The 19,653-nt window shown below is 37.9% G+C and overlaps 1 long non-coding RNA gene across 1 annotated transcript; it reads left to right on the top strand.

The window, feature by feature from the left end:
* Positions 1–13,280: 13,280 nt before the first annotated feature.
* Positions 13,281–15,443, top strand: LOC126870329 (uncharacterized). Its single transcript, XR_007691302.1, has 3 exons — positions 13,281–14,124; positions 14,448–14,514; positions 14,899–15,443. It is a non-coding gene; the product is annotated as an uncharacterized LOC126870329 (long non-coding RNA).
* The last annotated feature ends 4,210 nt before the right edge of the window (positions 15,444–19,653 follow it).

Raw genomic sequence — 19,653 nt, 5'->3', positions numbered from 1 at the left:
TGTCTTACGCCCATAGCGATTTGGTCTTGTAGTCGATGTCGGTGGTTCGCCTGGAGCTACCCATGATCTTTTACGCTTAGGATTCTCAAAATATATCCTTCGATATAGATCGCGACGTTGCGTCGCCTCGCGTGGTTTGTGTTTTAGAAACGGAGTCGCGCACGAGCGTCATGGCACCATTTAGCGTTGCGTGAAATGGTCGACTAAAATTGTGTCTTACGTTTGTTTCTTACCTACGTTAACATAATAATACAAACGCGATTAAACGTAATCGATTTCTATCGAAATTATTACATTTTTATGACCAATTTCAACGGAAGAATCAACGGAAACTTAAAAATGAAAAAACTCACGACTCAATTAGGAATGGAAGGAAGTTAGCCGGTCGAAGTGAACAAAATATCGATTATGATTCGATAATTCTTTACGATCTGCCAATAGTAAGAATGGTACGTGTTTATGCCAGCAGAATTAACTGAATCGCGTTTAATTAAGGTGCGTCTCCCAACAACGTCGATAACTCGATGACTCGACGGAAAATGTTTTCAAATTCCAATTATTGGATCTCGTTGAAGTTCTGTTTACGAGCACACGCTTAATATTATGTACTCGAATTCGTGTATAATCTGCGACTTCATAGACATATCCAACCCCCGTGATTGTAATTTCCCGTAAATGCTCTTAAACCACTTAATTTGTGGCTTTTCACTTTTCGAATAGCAGTTGTAACATAGAAACGTTATTGTATTATTTTAGACAGTTTGTTCTCTATAGATAACTATAGATAACTCTATAGATAACTCGCTAGATAACTAGCGTCTATGTTACTTAAGCTGCTTTCAAACGAATTAAACTTTGAACGAATTCTCGAAATAAATCTCTATTTAGGTTCCGTTTCTCTAGGTGTATTTAGAAAAAATATAAATTTAGATAAACATCGATACGATACATTAAAAATTCCATTGTATTTTTTACCAACACCGTTATATCTATAAACTATAGATCCATAGATAACGTCACAGTTACTTCAAAATTATAGGTAAATATTTCTGCACCTGCACTCTAATCTAATCTAATAATCGAATCTAATACGTCGAGAATCCTATGTTATATCTTTTCCGTCGCTAATATATCGATTTCATTAGCGGTAATTTGAGAAGAACGTGATTCTAGAACGTGTCCCTGGATACGTTTTCGGTCGAAGGAGCTTTCGGTAGACTCGCGGTCTAGTCAGGCGAAAAAAAACGCAGCACCAAAGAAAAGTAAATATTCTGCTTGTTGGCTGCACTTTGGCGCTGGTCGGCAAAGAAACGGCGAAAAAGAAGAGAGGGGCGGGGAATGGGAACGCTAAAAAGGCTACGCGCGAGCGCATGCAGCTGCAAAAGCGTAACCGTTGGCTCGCAGTAAATCAACCTGTTAAGAAAATGTGATCTGTTTGTAAAAAAGCGCAAGATACGGGAAGACCATTCACAACGGGGACCGACACCCCGTTGAAGATATATTCCGGCTGCGATGGGTTGAATCGTCCGTACGCGTACCTGTATTTTCGATTCACCCCTTTGTGCTACGATTACCAACATGCGATCACGCTTATTTCCACGCTTATGTGCACACGAGCTTTACTATTGGCTCGGGCAATATTTTCGTTTACGGCGCGTTCATTCGCCTTCAAAGGCGAAGGATAATGGAATTGCTGTTTCGTCGGGTAAACATTTATCCGGCGGGATATCTCTTGGTCCTGTAATTTTTACAGCGACGTGCCTCTGACTTTGCCTATGGCACGCAACTGCCACGCTTGCCAACTCTTTCTGTTTTCCTCCGGAAATATCGCGGCTTTCTTACCTCCGGAGTAATGTTTGTTTGAGAATGAGCCGTTTCTATGGTAATTTTGCGAATATCAAATAGTCACAATTTTTTAGAAGCGGCTTAGTAACGAGTACTGTATATTCCGTGTCACGCGAGTACTTACAATCATTTAAGTATAATTTTTACAAATCCTGTTAAGTAAATATAATTATCGTTGATCGACAGATAAACAAAGAATCGAAATAAACGATAACGTCGCACGTAAACTATTTTTTGGCTAAAACTTCGCACTACACGTTTATTGGGAATTTTACATATCGTTTCGATATATTTTGTAGCAAATGCCTATGAAAATACGTAGAATATAAAGAAAGACGTTAAACGGTAATCTGCAGCGTATATGTTCCTTGCCTTGCATTTGTAAGGTTTACAACGATCGAAATCAGAATACTTTTTAAATGAATTACCTTCAGACTCAAATACGTAATACGCACGAGCGGAAAGTTGGCTAACGAAACAGTCAACGAGAGACGTACCGTATTTGTTCCTGTTCCGTGATCTATAGATTCAGACGATCGGCGGACGATTCTGTTATACAAGCTATAAACCAAATAGATCCGAATTTAGCAAATTTTCGAACCTCGGTGATCAAGTACTCGCTTTAATAGTTTTTTTTAAGAAAAAAAAAAGAAACGCATCGATCGATATTAGTATACAAACATTAGTATATAAACATAGATCGTTTTTAAATTAAGCTGCATGTATATCTCTTCGCGTACATCTCGTACACAGCTTAATTTAAACAAAGAAGAAAAATAGAGGTCACCTTTAAACGTTTCCACTGCCATAGCAACCGCTTAATACCATAATACCGTACGATGCACTACTCGAAACCGTTCAATTTTGCCTCATAAAATTTTCCACCATCTATCATTTTGAAGCTATGGTTTGGCCCAGTTGTGAGAAACGCTGTATATTCGACTGCATCGAAAGGGAATTATTTATTTTAAATTTCTGCTGAATAATGGAATGCTGAATTCATTATCTGGACAATTATTGCTCTTAGTCGGACATTAATTGCAGCAATTGAATGGAACATCCGTAAATGGTCAATAAAGAAAGATATCGTTCTTCGATAAAACAGTATTAGCCCTCGTGTATCGACAAAGAGTCTGCAGACACTATTGGTCTTCAACTGAAACGTTCTGTTCCATCTGTTTCATTCAGTAGACACAGTATCGTTCAATTATCATTTCTGCTAGTACTTAACAAAATCGTTCAACACGATCATTGTTAATCGAACGTTCTCATCGTTTATTGTACGTTAATTGTGTTAAGGAAATTCGAGGATTTGGGAATACAAATTATTGACTATATTTCCCACACAACAGTTATACATCTATATTACTCTCCGAAGAACGTCTTGCACGCACGCTGGTCGCCAACCGACTATCCTAGATTCTTCTAACATCTCGCAACAGTCTTTTGTCTCCACTAAGGCCTTGACGCCCTCTAACCCTTACACACACACTCTCATGTACAGTGTAAATGTATCACTTCCCTAACACGCCTCCTTACATTTATACTGTACACTTAATTTTATTTACATACTTGTCGAATTAACAAAATATTTAACATTTATCGTTTTATTTACATTTCTCTTATTTTACATCCATCCATGACCTAAACCTTTCAAATTTCTCTCTACACAGTGCCTTCGTAAAAATATCCGCAGTGTTTTCTTCTGTACTTACTTTTATTATGTTTATCTTATTTTCCTTTACGTACTCGTGAACGTAGTGGTAATGAACTTCGATGTGTTTAGAATTTTTTGTAAAAGTTCCGTATTTTGCTATACTCATTACTCCAGAGTTATCCTCATAGATTTTTACAGGGTTATCGTCTACATTTACATCGAAGATTTTCATTAGTTCTCTGATAGTCATTACTTCGCTCACCGCTTCCGATAGAGCAACATGCTCTGCATACGTCGAGGCTTTTGTCACACACCTTTGTTTTTTAGACTTCCATCCAATTACATTTCCATACAATCTAATTACATACCCAGAAGTCGATTTCCTATCTATATGATCTCCTGCCCAATCAGCGTCCACATAACAATCTATCGTTTCGCACTTTTCATTTCTTTTATAATGTAGCCCTAAATCTCTAGTCCGGTACAAATATTTCAATATTCGCAAGGCATATTTAAAATGTGTCTCGTTACAACAATCTTGAAATCTACTCAGATAATTCACACTATAACTTATATCGGGTCTGGTATTTACACTAATATACAGCAATGCGCCAATTAAATTCTTGTATCCAATGTCCTCTCTATTTATCTCAGCTTTTTCAATTTTTAAGTTGGTCTCCATAGGTGTACAGTACAATTTGCTGTTATGTAATTTATATTTGTTTGCTAATGATTCTATGTATTTCTTTTGGCTTAATCTCATTTCATTTTTTAAATAATCATACTCTACATCTATTCCAAGATATTCTTTTACTTCACCTAAATCTTTCATTTCAAATTTATCAGTTAATAATCTTTTTACACTTTGTATCTTCCCTTTGTTTTTACTACGAATCAACAAATCGTCTACGTATATTAACAAATAAACAACATTTTCTCCCTCTCCATAAGTATATAGGCACAGCTCTATATTGTTCTTTTTAAAACCTAATCTCGTCACATACTTATCAAAACACTCATACCAGTCCCTCGGACTTTCTTTTAACCCATAAAGCGCTTTCGATAATTTACAAACTCTATTCGTTCCGTCCGCATATCCCTTTGGTTGATTTACATATACCTCCGAAGTTACTTCACCATTTAAAAAGGCAGTTTCTACATCCATTTGCTCAATTATTAATCCATTTTGACAACAATATGATAGCAATATCTTAAAGGTCTGATTACTCGCCACTGGAGAATATATGTCATCGGCTACGTTTCTTTGTTGAAATCCCCTTACCACTAATCTAGCCTTATACCTGTCCTCTGATTTTTTCGTGTAAACCCATTTTACATCTAATACTTCTTTGCCTTTTACCCTTTCTACCAATTTCCAAGTTTTATTCTTATAGAGACATTCTATTTCCTTATCCATAGCCTGTTTCCAAACTTCATTATTTTCGCAACAAATCGCCTCCTCAAATGTACGAGGGATATCTACTTTATAATAATTTGCATGCATCTCGTAAATATTTTCCTTTTCTGGATACCTTACTGGAGTTTTCTTAATACGTGTAGATCTCCTAGGAGTGTTTGAGCTTTCAATACTACTATTATTTTCATCTTTCCTACCTTCTAACTCTTCCTTATCCATACCAACCAATGAATAGTTATCTTCGCTATCATTTCTATCTGCCTCTGATGAATTTTCCTCAAAACCGATACATTTAGTGTCTGTCTCTATGACCTCTACATGTCTAGCTATTGTTATTTTCCCACCTAATAAGACTCTGTATCCTACTTCACTATATCCTAGTAGAATTCCCATATCTGCCTTCTTGTCCCATTTGGAAACTCTTTTTTGTTCTGGCCTTCTTACAAAAACTTTACTTCCATATAGATGTAGATTTTTAACACTTGGTTTTTTCCCGAAGAATATTTCAAAAGGTGTCTTTCTTTCTATAGTATTCGCTAATATTCGATTTTTCAAGTATGCCGCTGTACAAACTATTTCCGGCCAGTACCTTTTATGTACATTCGCTTCCGCTAACAAGCAACGCGCCATGTCCATCACTGTTCTATTATACCTTTCCGCTGTCCCGTTTAATTCATGTACGTATGTTGGGCAATTATTTATTCTTATACCTTTATCCCTAGCAAATTTATAAATTCGATTATTTAAATATTCTTTACCATTATCGCATCTTAATATTTTTATTTATTTACGAACTGTACGAAAGAATCAAAGACCTCATCTTTTGATTTTATACAATAGATCCTAGCTATTTTACTATAATCATCGATAAATGAAATGAAATATTTTTCTCCATTGAATCCGGTAGTCTTAAAGGGACCACATACGTCCGTATGAATAATTTCCATTATTTCCCTAGCCTTAGTTCGATTATTTTTGAAAGGTAAGTTATGCATTTTGCTTTCTATACACACCCTACATTTCAAAAGTTCCTTTTCAAATTCATTCGGTATGCCAGTCACTAGCTGCTCTTTACCCAAAATCTCTAAATATTTAAAATTTACGTGTCCTAGAATCCTATGCCATCTTTCCTTTTTACTCATACCACTACATTCGGCGCTGTTTACTAAGTGCTTCTTCCCTTTCAATATACTTTTTATTCTATATGTCCCATTCTCTTTGAACGCTACAGCTGTAAGTTTATTATCTTCATCTATTACTTTCGCAATATTTCCTTTGGAAATAACCGTATTCTTATTGTCTGTTAGTTTACCTAAACTAATCAAATTTGCGGACATTTCTTTCGCGTAAAATACTTTCCTCATATTTATTTCATTTTGTTTTCCGAATGCTTCAAAATAACTTATAACATTCCCAACTTTTGTCGCTTTTATCGGTCTATTATCGCCTAAATATATATTTACCGGTTCTTTTCCGGAGCAGACTCGCAGCTACCCCGTGCAACCCCCCCCCCGTGGCAGAAGTGCAGCAGAACTCTCCGCACTAACGACGCTAACACTACAAAAAAAAGGAAAATTGAACCAGCAACGCAAATAAACACACACAACAGGTTCGCCGTACTGGAATCCTCAAACGACGCCATGGAAATCGTAGAACCGCCACCAAACCAACATTCACAGAGAATCCCCCCTCCCCCACCAATATTTGTAGACGACGTCATTGACATACAGACAATGACCAAGTCCCTAGAGAGAGATATCAGCAAGGAGGAATATAACCTTAAGATAAGCAACAACAAGGTGAAAATACTACCGACGAACCCAGAAGCTTACAGAAAACTCACCAAGACACTCAGGACCCTGAACGCCAACTTCCACACCTACCAACTCAAACAGGAAAGGTCTTTCCGGGTGGTCCTACGAAACATACACCACTCAGCAGACATAGACGAACTAAAATACGAACTCTCAAAACTTGGCCACGAAGTCATCGACGTAAGTAATATAAGGCATAGAGTCTCGAAAGACCCGTTATCCTTATTCTTCCTAGACATTAAACAAAAACCGAATAACAAGGAAATATACAACATCAGTCGCCTAATGAACGCGATAGTAAAGATCGAACCACCGCTCGTGAAAAAAGAAATAGTGCAGTGCAAAAGGTGCCAAAGGTACGGTCATACACAGAAATACTGCAACCATACTTTCCGCTGCGTTAAATGCGCAGGCTCTCACTCCACTGACCAGTGCGCCAAATCACCGGAAACCCCAGCGAAATGCATCCACTGCCAAGGCTGCATTGCTGCCAAATGCACCCTGCCAACTACAAAGGCTGCCCAGCATATAAAACACTATACACGAACAGGTACCCTAAGCTCAGAGCAAAAGAGGTATCCAACCAAACACCCAGCCCGCCGAAATTCACGACTACCCCAACCCCCTCAACCAACCAAACACCCAGTCCTACCAAATTCATCTCCACCTCAACCTCCTATGCCCAAGCAGTACAAGGCATCCAAAATAACCCGAACAGCCAAAGGAACCTTCCCCAAAACAGTGTCCCTAACCCACCAAACGCAGACAACTCCTCAAGGCTCGAAAAGCTAATAGAGAAACAATCGGAGCAAATAAATCACTTGCTATCGCTACTAACACTCATCGTGGAAAAATTAGCACGCCCCGACTCAAAATAAAACCAAGGCGCATAGCTCTCTGGAACGCCAACGGTCTAGCGCAACACAAACGTGAACTAGAACTCTTCTTAAAACACCAGCAAATCGACGTAATGCTCGTATCGGAAACCCACTTCACCGATAAGAGCTACCTGAAAATAAATGGTTACAAATTCTACCATACCCAACACCCCAGCGGAAAGGCCCACGGTGGCACCGGAATAATAATCAAAGCAAGTATTAAGCACTACGAACTCCCACCATTCCAGAAAGACTACCTCCAAACAACAAACGTAGCAATAGAAGACTGTCATGGCTCAATCACCACCTCAGCAGTATACTGCCCTCCCAGACACTCCATCGCCAAAGAAGACTTTGATAACTTCCTGGACACCCTGGGCAACAGATTCATAGTTGGAGGAGACTATAACGCCAAGCACATCCAATGGGGCAGCAGACTGGTTACAGCAAGAGGCAAAAGCCTCTTAAACAGCATAATAAACAACAACCTCAACTACCTCACCACATACGAACCCACATACTGGCCCACTGACACCAACAAAATACCCGACCTTCTCGACTTCTTCATAACTAAAAATATCCCATCAAGACACGTCCAGATCAACTCCTCGGCTGATCTCTCCTCTGATCATTCTCCCGTGATAGCAACAGTCATTTCAACAATCATCGAGAGTACACCTAATGGCTCCATTCACAACCAACACACCAACTGGCAGCTCTTCAGAGAAGTGTTTACACACTCAACCTCAGCCTTCACCCCACTAAAAACAAAGGAAGATATCGAAGCAGCCACGGAATACTTAAACACGAGCATAATAAACGCAATCCGCCTCTCCACACCGACAAAGCCAACTAACAGCAAACAAGAATATCCACAATACATACTAAAAAAAATAGCAGAAAAACGTAGACTAAGAAGAGTATGGCAGACCCACAGAACACCGGAGGACAAACGCAAACTTAACAACGCAACTAGAAAGCTAACCAGAACCTTAACAAACTATAAAAACGACTGCTTCCATAAATACCTCGCCAGCTTATCCCCCACAGCCGACGCCAACTACTCACTATGGAAGGCCTCCAGGAAACTCACACGCCCCCCACAAATAATCCCACCTATCCGCCGTCCGCAAGGTGGATGGGCGCGAAGCCCTATAGAAAAAGCCGACCTGTTTGCAAAACACTTGTCAAAAGTATTCAAACCCCATTCCCCCCAAGCCGCCGCGGACGTTACTGAATACCTACACACCCCCTTCCAAATGTCCCCTCCTATCGAACCCTTCTCCTCTGCTGAGACTATAGAAACAATCAGTCGCCTAAACCCCAAGAAAGCAGCAGGACACGACCTAATAGGCAATAGAGCAATCAAGGAACTTCCCACAAAAGGGATAGCACTCATCACATCGATTTTTAATGCTATCCTTCGCCTGGAACACTATCCTAAGGCTTGGAAAATCTCATTGATTACCCTCATCCCTAACCCCGGTAAACCGATACACGAAACCTGCTCCTATCGCCCAATCAGTCTTTTACCTACCCTGTCCAAACTATTCGAGAAGATGCTCACGAACCGACTTCTTCCAATCCTAGAGAACTTGAAAACACTCCCAGATCACCAATTCGGCTTCCGAAAACATCATTCTACAGTAGAGCAAATCCACCGCTTAACTCATACGATCAGCCAAACACTCGAAAAGAAAAAATATTGCTCAGCGGTTTTCCTAGACATCCAACAGGCATTCGATAAAGTATGGCATGAAGGGCTACTATACAAACTTAAAAAGATCCTACCCCACCCCTACTTCTCCATCCTAAAATCTTACCTAACCAATAGACAATTCATGGTTAAATACCTAGACGCCACTTCCGCAACATTCCCAATAGAAGCCGGCATACCCCAAGGTAGTGTCCTCGGACCCCTACTGTACTCCATCTACACTGCCGACCTACCTATATCAAACGATATAACAATAGCGACATTTGCAGACGACACAGCGTTATTAGCTTCCCACGCAGACCCGGTAATAGCCTCATCCACTCTCCAGCGAAGTCTCGACTCCATGGAAAAGTGGTTTCACAAATGGGGCTTCAAAGTCAACGAAAAGAAATCCTCACATGTAACCTTCACGCTCCGAAAACAAACCTGCCCCCAGGTCACCATCAACAATGCAACAGTTCCTAGCAGGGACACAGTCCGATACCTGGGCATGACCCTGGACAGGAGACTAACGTGGAAGACACACATCTCAGATAAAAGGAAGCAACTAAAGGACAAACTAAAAAAACTCTATTGGCTCACGGGCCGACGCTCCAAACTAAATTTACAGAATAAAATTACCCTCTACAAGACCGTAATAAAACCTGTCTGGACCTACGGAATCCAACTATGGGGAACAGCAAGTAACTCCAACATCGAAATACTCCAACGCTTTCAATCGAAAACACTAAGATCCCTAATTGACGCACCTTGGTATGTAACCAATGAAACAATACACCGCGACCTCAAGATACCCACCGTCAAAGAGGAAATAGCAAAATATAGCGACAGATACAGCAAAAGAATCAACAAACACCGAAACCCCCTAATCACTGGACTACTCGATACGACGGACCAGATTCGCAGGCTGAAGAGGCACTACCCGCTAGACCTAAACGTTAGATTCATTTAATTATCCAAATTAAGCATATGCACTTACTTATAGTACTTATAGATTATAAATTATATCTATCTATAATAAGTATTAACTTATTGTAAATAAACAGCCATGTCACTGCGCCACGCCAGAAAAATTACTGAAAATTCTCAACGCGAGAATTGATTGTAATTTCAACAAATAAATAAAAAAAAAAAAAACTTCTTTCATTCGTCTCACTGCTGTTTGCAGCGTGCGCCGTTGCTGTCCATATGCCTGCTCTTGAGTTTCCATGCTCGCCCGTGCCGGTTGTTGATTGACGATGAAAGTTTCCACGTCCTCTGCTCGTATTGCCTTTGTTCCCTCTTCCTCTGTTTCGACCACGTGTTGGCCCATGCCAATAGCCGTTACTGCTTCCCGCTTGGACGCCATTTTGACACTCTCTCGCAAAGTGTCCTAATCTTCCACATCTGAAGCATCCTTCCTGTTACGACCGTTCGCGGAGAGACGCGGTCGCGAGGAAAACGCGTCAGCGAGAGGCGTAAATTCTCGCTACGATTCGGTGAATCGACGCCGCGAAGTAGTCGTTCCTCTGTTTCGGTTAGGATAACAGAGGTGGTTGATATGAATATGACACAGTAGTAAGTTATATTTCACCGTTTATTCCACAACTTATAACGAGGATAGTTACACTGGTGCGTATGTACGAGATGAGTGACTGAGTGATCTGCGGGTGTGTATACCCGCTCGAAGGATGTTGACCGTTCGAAGGATGCAAAAACAGTACTCTTGGAAGACGATGCTGTCTCGGAGGAGAGCTAAGGATGAGTGTATCTAGCGCACGGGACCATCGGATTTGTTGGTGCTGATGTTATTTAGGAGAGTGAGGGAATAAGCTTCGTTTTTAATTGGTTAAACGAAGGGTCTTAACCGCCCTCGAGAGAAAGTTGTTAGTGGGAGGAAAGTTGCAGCGTGCGTGACAAAAACTGACTTTCCCTTGTTAAGCCGTGGTGGACAATAGTCTCTAGAAATTCCTCCGAACCAGATGTTTGTTTCGTTTGAAGGACCTTTTCTAGGAAATCTATGTGATTTATGGAAGGTCCTTGACATCATGGAGGATACGCTGCGAGTATCCGAAGACATCTGGTTGCCATATTGCCCGCGGTGTGTGGCCTCGGCTAGGTAGAGTGTTACGCGACGTAACACTTCCTTTTTTGCAGAAAAGGCGTTGGTTTGCCTTTCTCCTCGATTGGATTTATTTTTCTTCTCTGCTAACTCTATTTTATTTTTTACATACGCTACCGTTTGATCCTCTTCTTTCAATGCGTCTATTATGTCCGCTATGTAGCTGTATTCTTCGGGTAACGTATTCAGCATGTAATTCAGCTTTTCCCTCTCACTTACTTGTGCGCCCGCACTTTTTAATTCATTGATTAATTTCTCAAAATCGTTAAAGAATGATGCTGAATCACTGTAGTTCTCCAGTCTTATGTTTTCCAATCTCCTTCTGCATACGATCTGCAGTGCCGTCGACTCTTTCAAGTACATTTCATCGAACCTTTTTATTATATCATACGCCGTTTTTCCTTCCCTAACATACTCCAATTGTCTGTTCGATATTGCACTATAAATTATATTAATCGCCTTCAAATCCTTTTTGTCCCAGTCTTCATCGTCTCTTTCGTTCTTCATTCTAGTTGTAACAACCTCGCATTCCTTATATTTGAGAAACATCCTGATTCTTTGCTTCCACATTCCATAATCCTCACCATCGAATATAGGTATCATGATTTCCGATCTCTCCATTTTAATTGATTCTTCTTTTTCTTCTTTTCTTACTCAAGCGTTCCTACGTGCTCGAAGTATATTTATTTTTTTTTCTCTGAAAGTTTTTTTTTCTTTACTGAAAACTCACTCGCAAGATCGTAACCACGCACTAAATATCTTGCAAAACTAGTAACCACGCTCTGCTACCATGTTAAGGAAATTCGAGGATTTGGGAATACAAATTATTTACTATATTTCCCACACAACAGTTATACATCTATATTACTCTCTGAAGAACGTCTTGCACGCACGCTGGTCGCCAACCGACTATCCTAGATCCTTCTAACATCTGGCAACAGTCTTTTGTCTCCACTAAGACCTTGACGCCCTCTAACCCTTACACACACACTCTCATGTACAGTGTAAATGTATCACTTCCCTAACAATAAGAATTCATCTAAACCTAAATGAACAAAAGAAATAACGATAAATGTACAATTTTAAATTAGATCTTTAAACCAGTCATTTGACTAGCCCTGTAAGGTTAGTGCCTATTAAATAGTTTAGTAGTCGTTGCACGACATTTTGAATATTCATTTGTATAATAATTAGCGAAATAACTTTCCTCCGTTGATTCCTCCGCCATAATTTATTTTCATTATTTACATCCTTCACTGTACATTTCTTAATTCTCCGTATTCAAGATATTTTTAAGAATAAAAATCATTGGATTGGTCAAAATTTCAGATACTATGTCGTGATAATAAAAATGTTATAGAGAAAATATCAATGGACTTCAAATTTTCAACCGTGAGAAAATTATTCTCTTACCACATTTTTCGCTTAGTATTAACAGCGAATACGCACTTAAAAAGCGCTTAACCCTTCTTCTGCATACTGGGTCATTTCCGACCGGTAATTTTAAGTAATTTTTCATTTTCTGCATGCTGTTGTTTCAATCTTGCTTTCTTTAACGAAATTAAGATTATAAAGTAACTAAGGTAATAAGTTAGACAAATGTGTCTGTGATGTTGCCAGTAGGGCTACGAATTATTGTACGATGTTTGTAAATATCGGTGTAGAGAAAGAGTCGTGCTGCGCAATTCGAAAGATTCCTGCTGCGTAATTCGAAAGGAAGTTCTCCGTAGAATAGGAATGTTTTTGTTGATGTATACATTTCTTTGTCTACTAACGTGTAATCGTTAACTGCTTAGCTGCTTGTGCCACCGGCTCGTGTGTCCCCCCTTCCATCGCCGATAACGTGGATAACGTTGCGTCAGGTTTGTAACGTATTAAAACCTATTGGTGGCATCGGTTCTTTATTACTTTCATTAGTGTATTTTTCGCATTATTCATTACTATAGTTTTTACCATCATTTAAATTCGTAACATATGTTCCTTTGATAGAGGTGACGCGCAACTAAACTCAAGTACTTTAAAACAAGATTTCGCATGCGTTTCTGTAGTATTATTTAAGTATATTTAGTTGTGAACTTTCGAATTCTTGCAAATATTTTCAACTGTTTGTAACGCGGGATTATAGTGTATTAGTGTATATCTCATATTCTAGTAACGAACATTCATAGTATAATTCTTGCAAATGCTTACATTGCATTCATGGTACTCGTAAAAACATTTGTTCGATATCGAGGAATATCTTATAATTTTAAATTAATATTTTTCATACGTAAAAGAAAAGTAGCAGTATTTTCTAAATAAACGTTCGATAGAGAAAAGAAGAAAAACATCGAAACAATATTTCGCTTCTTTTCTACTCCCCATTCCACCCCACCCCACCCATAAACAACTTTATTTTTAGGGAATATTTGTGACCGCGTGCAATGCGGTTTGTAGAGTCAGTGTTTGCTCCGCAAAAGTATTTTTCAATATTTTCAAATCACGGTCGTTTTGATTAAATTCAATTAAATAATCACACGCGAAAGTAGTAAAATTTTATCAAACAATTTTCTACGCGACATTAGAGCTCTTGTTCGCCGGTTATAATTTTTGCGGTCGTGGTAATGTGGTCTTATTTTATATTCTTTTGAACATTCTTTTTCGATACTAGAGTCAGTGCATCAAGAAAACAAAGCCTCTGCAGGAGCTCAAGAATGTAAGTAGTTTTACATATTGTATTTCAATTTGTTTTATTTATTATATTTTTTTTGAAATATTGTTAATTATACAATAAAACGATTGATAATTTAGAAAGCTGTAAATGTCCTTTTTAATTGAAATAAAGTCTTAAAATTTTAACATTAAGGTACAATAAAACTGTCTGATACGTATCAAAAATCAGTGAATGTTTTATTCTCAAACTTTTATATTAGAGTTTCAATTTATATACTTATTAGAGTTTAGTCTTTATTGTTGTTAAATTTCCATGCTTATTATTGTGTATTAACAATATTAATGATATTTTCTGTTTTGTTATAGACATATCACAGCTTGAACTTCTTTGTCTTTTTGGGAATGCTCCAACGGTGGCTCAAAAGCCAAGAATGTAAGTAACTTCACATATCTTACTTGAATTATGTGTATTCTGTATATTTTGCTTTGAATACTATTGATTAAGAAATACAATTTGATTGAAAATTTCATAGGTTAGGGTTTTCTAAGATTATTCTTCTATTAAAATAAAAAAAGTGTTAAAGTCTTAATACCAAATTATAAAACAAATGACTAATATATTTAAAAAATCGTTAGATTTTTGATTTCTAGATTTTAAACTTTTATATTAGAGTTTCAGTTTTTACATTTATGGATGTTTATTAGAATTTCAATCTTTATTATTACTAAAGTTACGAGTGTAATAAATTTCCATTTTTCACAATCTCCAACATTCCAAATAATCAGCGATCACTTATCGTGTTTTGTTTTGTAACAGATTTTTCATAACCTCCATTTCCACCATTGGATTTTCGACAGTTCCTGCCTGATGTTAGTCTTTGAAACGATATTTGCTGAGATAATGCAGTGTCGATGGGAACGTTTTCCGCTTCTCCGCTTTTAATGGTGAGTCGCATGCGTTTTTGTTCCTCCGGTCACTCAATCATGTCGTAGGATGAAAGGTCTGAATCGGCACGGGTGACTGGTTGTATTATGTAGAATTTTTTGCGAGCATAGTGACCGCGGGTATTTTTTACACCCGTGAGTAATAACATTTTTTTCATATCTTTATTTATTAGTTCAGGATAGGTCTTCTTACACATCGCGATTATAATCATTAATTTTTTAATAATTAGTTTAAACATATAAATTTGAGAATATATTCGTGGTACTGACAAATATGTATAATAGTATTCAGTATAAATATTTGCAAAAGGCAAATATCTAGACGAATATACTTGTATGACATAAATACACTTAATCTTAAGCAATGAATTTTAGTATAAATAAGAGGTACCGAAGGAAAAATCGGATGCCCTCCGATTTCGTTGGAATAAAAGATGCAATTTTTACTCAATGATAATGACGATACATGCAATACACGATACATTCATTTTGTGACAATATTAATTATAATATATCACATTCTTTTGTTTGACTTCAGATACTATAAACGTAAGTAGAATTTAAAATATGAATTAAAATTTATTTCTTTTCCGTACAAGAATCTGTGAAATTTTATGTGCAAGAAGAAACTTCGCGACAGGCAGATTTTTGAAACAAAGCAATAATTTTGAACACTGTTTCTGCATTTTTGGAAATGTGCTTTGACGAAGAGATTGCCGAAGATTATTTCTATCTTGGTAATGCATTTAGAGACAATTATTCTATTTCATCGAGTCTTAGTCTTTTTTCAATTAATGTTACTTTTTTGATAATATTAAAATTTCAGTAATTTATTAAATTAATAAAGCAGAGTTATTATAATCCAAAACGAAGTAATAAAATGTAAAATCAAAGGACGTTAGTCCGTTAAATACAAATGAGACAAACTAATCATGCTTTTAGATTAGGATTTTCAGATTTAACAATTGCCGTACCCATTGTCAGAATGTCATTCACGTGCTCAGGTGTTACTTGAATGGGAAAAAGACATTGGGCACGATGACTATAATTAATGCAAAAATTTCTCAGCTGCTGACCATGTGTTAGGGTATCGTGCACGACGTATTTTCCATATTGTGTATGTGTATGGTTAGGCTGTGGAATTGCGTCGTTTTTCTCATTCGCTAGAACTTAAGATACGAAAAATGTGGGGACGTATCAATACAATCACAATTCGTGGTAATATTAGCTACACGATTAAGCGTAACCACGCTGTGGAGGTGAACTTCTGATCGGTTAGACGCGTTTTCGAGTGACCAACCTGTTTCAGGGAATTTCATTCGAATAATCGACGGTATAGCTGGCACCAATGAAACATGTCATCGTCTCTGGCTTTGCCCGTCGATTTTTTTAATTTCGTGGTCGTGATCGCGAGTAGTTTTCGAAACGAACTTTAATATTGCTCGAGCATGCAAATGCAAACGGACAACGATCGCTATATGATCGTTGTTCATCCATGTGCACTCGGATCAGCTTCCGCGATTTATGTTTTTATTTCACCTTTATACTTTATTTTTTGGTTTGCGATTTTGAAAGTCTCGAGCTTACATGAAACTTCAGCGGGCATTGCGCCCGAAGAAAGAAGAGGTTACGAGCCGAAGAGGACCGGCAAACTGCCATAGAAGAGGGCAAGTACTAATGACTCCCCATCCTCTGGACTATCCAGAGCCCGGGAAGCCATTCTTGTTACTACTTTGTCACTACGCTCGCTTTTAGTATTTGTAGTAGTAGTAGTACTTCTTTTCTTTGGCCGATGTATATAACAGATAGTAAAAGTTAAAAGACAAGTGTTTGTATGTATCGTCGGAGAAAGGGATGAACGTATCGGGTTAAAACAAAAACTAGCCGGACAAGAAGGCGTGGAGACTGTACCGCGGCTTGGTAGATAAGCTAGATTTATGCGACGAATACAGAAGTTCGTAGTCAGATTACGATCGATCTGTCTGTACTCACGATCGCTTCGTAATCTCCAAGTTCGCATTCGACGAAAACGAACAGCATTGTACTGCCGAAGATTAAAATAGTTTAACTTTCGATTGATTATATTGGTAAAATGCAATTACGTTTCAGAAGTTCCGAGTTGACCTGTACGTTCTATCGTTTCGGTTTTTTAAAAAAAGGGAATTCAATTGTTTCAACTATAATTTATATTACATAGTTAGTATTCGATACAATATTCATCGTTATTAATTGCACGCGTATGTACGAACTTTTACGAAATTGTTAAGGTATAGAGAGGATTCGGAAATACAAATAGTTCACTTCATTTCGCACACAACAGCTATACTTATATATTACACTCCGAAGACCTCGATAACCTTCTTGCACGCACGCTTGTTGTCAACCGACTCTTCTAGATTCTTCTAACAGGCTCCAATCGTCTTTTGTCTCAACTGAGACCTGGACGCCCTCTGACGCTTACGCACACATTCACATGTACAGTATAACTGTATCATCTAACTGTAACGATTTGACGATTCCATGAATTTTCATTGTTCGAATCGCTCGATTAATGTGATATTACATCGTTGAATCGCGTCAGCAGTGTTTAAATGTGATTGTTAAATCTGTCAATAAGTTAATTAATTTGGACGATTTAATAATCTATTCTAATAATATTACTTGTAGTAATTAGAGCACGTTACATGTGTAGGATTATCAGAATTAATTTAACCGGACCGTAACTGATACTGCTTCCTTTTGTATCTGTTACAACAAATCAATCAAATACATAGTACGTTCGTATCGATTAGAGCGCTAGAAATTTCAATCACCGAGTAGTAACGATAAAGACGAACAATGAAATAGCGATATAAATAGAATAAACGACAATAAGAAATACGTGCGATTAAAAGTCATATCTCAATGGTAATTAAAATCGTATGCTGCAACAACGTCATTCTTTTAATCAACCATATCTTTTTCTCAAATTTTTCAACTTTAAAACGAATAGATAAAATTGTGTTCGTAATTCTAATTCTACTTTTACCGCGCAAATTTTGTATTGCATTATACGATGTACTGTCCGATCCGAGACGAATGTAAAATATCAAAAAAAAAAAGCGAACGTTATCCATTCAAGTTCTTTAATTAACGTTATAACTATAACTAGATCGTATGCTAATTTATCTTTTATTTACATGGAAACGACAGAAAGCAGTATTCATCCCTGGCGCGAGTCTCCTTCAATTTCCCTTCCTTTGATTATATTTCGCGCGATGCTAAAGAAAGTTCTCCGGTTAATGCCTTCTCAATATTTATATCTGCCGGAAGCTAATTGTTCAAAAGAGATCCTTTTATTTCACGGGCCGGCCGGAGCGTCGCTTCTTCAGCTCCGTGTTTTACCTTCTCTCTTTCCCTTTTCGAATCATAATTCGAGTTTCAAAGGAAAAGCTAAGTAGAATCCGAAACAAAACCACGTGGTCAGCCAGCTGGTAATTATTAACGCGACGGCAAGAAGGTTGCCGCGATTAATAAGGGGAAAGCAAAAATTCCGACGGAAGGAAATAAGAGGGAAGAAGAGAGAGGGATAGCGAAGAGATTGGTTGAATAGCCCAACAACGTGTTTCACCTACATGCACACACCTGCGTTGTAATGTTTTGCAATATAATATTATGCGGCACTCACAATATGACAGGGTATTATCCTCACGCAGCGCGGATTTCCATATTGCGGCTAACGTGGCATTACGCGAAATCAACTGTACAACTACGAGTTTACCGTTAAACGTCGTTAGCTACCGCGCCGTGAGTCTAAATGCACGTTGTGTCTCAATATCACGAGGACTTTTCTCGATTACCGACCTGTTAATCCACAATCGCCATTTTCTAGCGGAACAACTCGCGCCTAAAATATTTATATCTTACGTTGGATGCTCGACTTCGATTCCAGCAGAACTGCCGTTTCATTTTTGCCAAATCGGATAAATAGCAGTTACCATTTTCAACGTATAACGTAGAATCGAAGTGTATGGAATAATGAGGGAACATCGTTCGTTTGCTATTACCAATTAAAGTATGAATTTTGAATGAAACGTTAACTGTGAGCTAAGAACTTTCACGTACAAAGAATAGAAAAACGAAAATCACAAGTCACGTTTCTTGGTTTTTATAGAAAAGCAATTTTCAATAACAAAATAGTAGTAGAACAGCTGAAGGTAATTGTAGAAAATATATAGAAAAAAGATAGCAAAATAGTAGCTTTTATACTTAACGATTATTAACTAGTAATCCGTTCGTAACGCGACTTGTTAATTATTATACGTAAATACATACAGCACGCAATCGCACGTGTGTATGTTGGTCGAATATACGTTTTCCTTCTAGAAAGTAATAAAATCTTGTTCCAAGCTTTCAAACTTTCTGATACTAAATCCTTACTATATAAATATGCTACACTCGTAATTAGCCTCCGTAAGGAAAGACCCGTTTCAGTTAGTTATCTAAAAAAATATGGAAAATATTTCAGTTTTTAAGCTCGTTATACCAGCTTCCTAATTATACCTATTTTTGTACTGGCTAACTAACGTTCAATTTCCTTTATTATCCTTACACGATAAACACGTACAGAATGTCCTCCTCCTACGTC

Source organism: Bombus huntii, chromosome 10 (genome assembly GCF_024542735.1).
Source record: "Bombus huntii isolate Logan2020A chromosome 10, iyBomHunt1.1, whole genome shotgun sequence".
Classification (NCBI taxonomy): Eukaryota; Metazoa; Arthropoda; class Insecta; order Hymenoptera; family Apidae; genus Bombus; species Bombus huntii.
The sequence above is the reverse complement of the archived record's forward strand: the minus strand, read 5'-3'. Positions and strand labels throughout refer to the sequence as shown.